Source organism: Nematolebias whitei, chromosome 1 (assembly GCF_014905685.2).
Source record: "Nematolebias whitei isolate Nwh7 chromosome 1, NemWhi1, whole genome shotgun sequence".
Taxonomy (NCBI): Eukaryota; Metazoa; Chordata; class Actinopteri; order Cyprinodontiformes; family Rivulidae; genus Nematolebias; species Nematolebias whitei.
Window position 1 is genome coordinate 2,340,822 of NC_056498.1, and position 5,878 is coordinate 2,346,699.

Genomic DNA, 5,878 nt, shown 5'->3' on the forward strand with positions numbered 1-5,878 from the left:
TGAGATGGGGGGGGGGGGTACAATCACACGTCACCGATGGACTTCAATGATGTTGATTTGTGTTCTCTTTATCCCTCTCTCTCTTCTCTATTCCTATCTCCTTCTTTACATTTTAACTCTTCTCTCACTTTTCTGCTTTGTTATAAGGACGGGGTCAGGATCTGAAAGGGGTAGAAAGGTGATTAGGTCTCTGTGAAGAAAGTTCATCGGGCAAGTTGGAGGTTAGTATTTCCTTACAGGTTGGTGCAGGGTTTTCAGCTCCGAGGTGTGTGTCCAGGTTCCAGGAGTAATTACAGGTTCTATATACAGGTGAGTATTTACAAGTTCATGGAGGAGGCAGACAGGCAGCGTACCGATGGTTTCAGGTGAGTAGCTCTCGGTTGTCAAGAAGTTGTTTTCAGGAGGTTCAGGAAGTTTCAACTCTGGAGAAGGTAAAACATACAGAAACGTTAACAGGCAACAAGTAGTCAAGACAGTACAGGCTGTGCTGCTTTTACCAGACATAAGCGTTGCTTCAGCAAAGTCCTGATCCACAGTGAATCCTTATAAAGCTGGTGGTGAGCAAATGAGTCATCTGTAACAGGTGAGTGTAGTGAACTCGGCCTCCGACCAAAACCTGCCTCTGAGGACCTTCAGGGGACAGGAACTGTTATTTCATTGATTTGAATCCAGAAATACAAATTAGCTCATCCAGAGACTGTCTAATTTTATTCTGAAATAATCAATTGAAAGAACACTCTTCTTTTATATTATCATCACTATTTTACAAAATCTTGATAAATCAAAAGTGTGTTTAGTTCATACCATTTCTAAATGTTGAAGTGAACTACTCATTTTAAATCAACTGTGAAACAGTATTGATTTTTTAATGCTCATTTAAATTAGAAATCAAGTTAAAATGTCTATTTTACAAAGTAATTATGCATTTTTGATCTTCTGTCTAAATGAGAATTAGTGATCTCGGTCAAGAGTCGGGAAGCAAGTATAAGAACGAAGTGCTTTGTTTTTAAAACTCTCAGACAGTAAATAAGAAACTAGCACCTGTAAGTCTGTCATTTCACCAAAATATTTTCTCGTCTGTAACTAACGTTCTTAAAACGTTGGATTGTGGAATGGTCTAGAGAGTGATGTGAAAAATGCCAAGTCAATGTGCACATTTAAGAAAAAAATCAAAACTGAATTGTTAAAAAAGTATATATGAAGTAGCTTAGTGTGTGTTTTGTATTAGAATTAGATAAATTAGAAAGTTATTCATTTTATACTGTTACTTGAAAATTATTATGTCTGAAATAATTGTTTGTAAAAAGGGGCAGATATAATAAGATTTTTTCTTCTTTCTGCTGCCTTTCATTTTAAATCTTTTGTATCTTTTTTTATATTGTTATGGAATTGTTTTGTACTTTTTTAAAATGAATAAACTATATACCATACCATACCATACCAAAACATTCCTGCTGTTTTCTTGACTTGTAAAGACCCTCTGACATCACTAGAACCACCCCTTGTTGGTTGCTTCAACCAATCAGGAAGTTCTTTTTTTTTGTGTGTGTATGTATGTATGTATGTGTATGTATGTGTATGTGTATGTGTATGTATATATGTGTGTATGTGTGTGTGTGTATGCATGAATGTGTGTATATGTATATATGTATATATATATATGTATGTGTATGTATGTATATATATATATGTATGTGTATGTATGTATGTATATATGTATATGTATATGTATGTATGTATGTATGTGTATATGTATGTATATATATGTATGTGTATATATATGTATATATATGTATATATGTATGTATATGTATATATATGAATTGGACTAACTATGAAAGGAAAGTAAGGAACTATTTAAAGTTTGGCTTTTGGTGACGGTGGCCCCTGGGCAGCTGGGGTTTAGTGGTGATAATTTAAATGGTAATAATGGAAGTAAATTAACTGGCATTTGTAAATAAAATGTAAAGCACAGCTCGGGTGTCTGCACTGGTGAAGGTGAACGGTGTCACAGCTGTTTTGTTTGTTTGTTTTTTCCACGTATTTTCTTTTTCTTTTTGTATCTGTTAACGCTTTTCTTAGTCATTCTTTTTTTTTTTTTTTTTTCTCTTTGCTTCTTTGCCACCCAACAATCATTTACACACAAGCCCACAAGCACACACGCACACACACACACCTCATAAGAGAACACACATGGACACCTCATATGAGAACTTTATATCTTTCCACCTCAACAACATCCAGCATGTACTCAATCTTCTGGTATCTTTCCATTTCCAACATCACTGTTTGTGAAGATCTAAACAGGCTAGCTCAAGCATTAACTCAGATTTTATTTAGATCTATTTGTATCTGTAGTGAACTAAGCCTCAGGTCAAGTCCTGACCCTGATGGCCTTCCTGGAACAGGAACTGTCATTTCATTGATTTGAGTCCAGAAATACAAATTAAGCTCATCCAGAGACTTTCTAAGTGTGTCCTGCTCTGATCAATTGAAAGAACACTCTCTTTTTTATTATCATTACTATTTTACAATATCTTGATAATCGAAGTGTGTTTAGTTCAAACCATTTTTAAATGTTGAAGTGAACTACTCATTTTAAATCAACTGTGAAACAGTATAAATGATTTTTAATCCTCATTCAAAGTAGAAATCAAGTTAAAATGCCTGTTACAAAGTAATTATGCATTTTGATCTTCTGTCTGAAATGAGCAAGTCGTGATGTGGGTCAGAAGTCAAGTTTCGGTCAAAAACATGTTTACTGGAAAGAAATGTCATGTTTAACTTTTTCAGATAGATAGAAGAAGACTGGCTCCAAAAAGTCTCTGTTCTTCAAAAACATTTTTCTGTCTGTTCCAAAACAACTCACTGTTTTTCTGACTTTTAATGACCCTCTTACATCACTAAAACCACACCCCTGTTGGTTCGTTTCAACCAATCAGGAAGTTCTCAGAGGAACCGGAAGTGACCTCTTTAAAAGGGTCAACACTTCCTAGTTCCAGGCAGAACGCAGAACAACGTTCCAGAGAGAACCAGAGTTCCAGGGAGAACCTCGAATGAGAAGTTCAGAAGAACAGAAGTTCGAGCAGTTTCTAATGGAATGACCAGAGTCCGTCGATGCCACGACGTCTCGCTGTGGCTACTCGAAGAACGCTCTGAACAATGAAGAAGTCTGTTCTGTGATGTTCTCACGACTCCTGAGGACACAGCTGTTCTTACGGAGACGCTGAAAGGTGGCTTGAAGTGGAACTTTACGCCGGAACTGAAATATCTTCAGAAAGGTAAAAGAGTCGATCTTCAACTACCAGTGTACCGTGGGTTAAGCTGCGCTTCAAGGGAGCGTGTCGTTCTGGTCTACAGACCTACATCTTCATACATCTTTTCTCTCCATTTAAACTCCCTCATTTCCCATCTTTAAAACTCTTCTATCTTGCCAGTAATTAATCCAGATATTTTCAGAAATGTCTGTTGGTTTCAAAAGCTGCAGGTGAGGATACCATGGCCGTATGGTTCTCATTGTAAAGCTCCTTAATTAAGCTGTGTTAATTGTAATCATTTTGCCAAATTATTGTAAATGTGTGATGTGTTTAAATTGTTTTAATAAACGACCCACTGTTGTTGGTGAGTCAGAAATTAAAACACGTTTCCGTCCACATTTAATCATTCAATGCACGATAGTACTCAGTCCAGAAAAATGAAAGAATCCGTTTAAATTATGAATAATATCTGACAGGTATTATGCTCATTACATACTGGTGGCCTCGTACGGTATCATAAATGGACTGTGTTATTCGTGTAACAATTGAATTTATCATGTTGGCATATCTGATCTTAACTGAAATTAGCTTAAGAGTGCAGAGTTCTTTTCGACTGTGAAACGCAGCATTTTACAGCTGTGGGGTTCAGAGAAAATACAGTGATATGTATCAGCTGTGTGGTATTAAGAGAGCTGAAGTTAAGTCAATGTGTTTCATTTTAAAGCTGAAATGTACGTCTGTTATGTGACAAAGCTGATAAGCTGTGAAAGGCGTTTGATTCTGTTTAAACAGACAGGGAGTTCTGCTCAGACTCGGCTGTCGGGCTCGGTTCTGATTAGTTCGAACGAGTTGTTTTAAATGGATGGAGAGACGTTTTAAAAGCTGGGCGCCGTCTCAGAACACAGTTAAGAGTTTGTTCGTCACATTTGGAGCAGAAAATAGTGCATTTTGACAGTATTAATGGACGAAAGTTGACCGGAATGTTCAGGCTAATCGCTAACACGCTAGCTGAAATCACGAGCAGTGATTGGTCGAAAACCGCTGTTTGGGTAGCTCTGATTCGCTGAGAGACGAGTGACGTGTCTGTCGTCACTTCCTCTGATGTCAGGTTGTAAAACCCACCCCCGCTGCTGCTCTGTCATTGGTTGATTCAGTCACGTGACCCGGAAATGAAGCTCGTCTTCATAGTGAATTTCAATCTGTTGTTTAAAGTTGAAAAACGCTTTAAAGTTGGCTCTGAACCGCTGATCCAATTATTAAAAGCCTAATCGCTGAAACTTTGCCACGTTCAAGTTTTAAATCCATCATTAAATGGTGATTTTAGACCACGCTAGCCGATGCTAAATTTTTAAGCTAACGGCTAACGACCGGATGTCACCAATGCCACAGGAAGTCATTGCGACTCCTACTGGACGTCACTAACAGTGACAGGTTAAAATAAATAAGGTTACACTGCCACCTCCTGTTGGAAACTTGAAATCACAGTTTCACTTCGTGTTTAGGATAGTTTGGTGAAATTAAACGCTATTATTATTTCTGTCAGAAGCATTTTTGAGTTGATAAACGTTCCTCAAGCTGATTTGTACTGCATCTTACATTTAAAAAGTGATTAAAGTATTTATGCCCAGAGAAGGCGTTTACTAAGAAATTTTTCATTCACTGATAAATCCTCAAAAGGAGGTGCAAAATGAAAAATTAAGAACTTTTGAAAGATACAGTCTAGATAATCACAGAGTTGATAAGGTTAATCAATTGCTGAAAGGAAAATACACGTTTAATTGCTAAAACACTAAATAAGAGTAATTATATCAGAAAAAGGAAACTTTTCTGATTTATTTTACCACCTAAAAACACAACATCTTCCTGTCTATTTGTTTAAATAAAATAAATAAAGAGACAATGGAAAAAGAGGAGAAAAACATTAACCTTTCAGACTCCCAGTCAGAAGATGACATAATCCAGGGAACTTTACATATTTTAACAAACCCGATAATTGGCACACCATTAGAAGAGATGGATGAAATTCAGAAAGCTACGGTACTGAAAAGTTTAGCAGAAGATGCCACGGTGGCAGAGAATAAAAAGCTGAGCCTTGAACGGTTAGCAAAAATTTCTCTGCTTCTCAAAGACAAATTGGATCAACAGGTTGAACACAATGACGTGCTGACTAAACAATATGCAGAGAAAATCGGAATGTTTCAGGACCTTGAAGGACGCTTCCTTCGTTTCAAAATGAACACATCAAGCATACGGAAGAACATCTGGAACAGATGACACGTTTGAAGCAAGACGCACGTGCAGAAATTGATTCACTGAACAAGCAAGTACAGTCACTTTCAGCATCACTTACTGAAGCCAGGAAAGTCGAAGAACAGGTTTCCATGACATACTCTTCATTAAAAGAGGAGTACGAGGAAACGGTTTCACGATTGTACCACTGCAAAGCTGAGATAGACGTGCTTAAAACACAACTTTGCCATGCAGAACGGAAATATGGTGAGAGGCATGGACTGAATGTGGGGACACACTGGGCTTCAGACCCAAATCTCCTTACATCACACACACCTCCACCCTTACCTCTGAGCTCGGAAGAGACAGAGAAACTACGCAGGTTGTTAGAA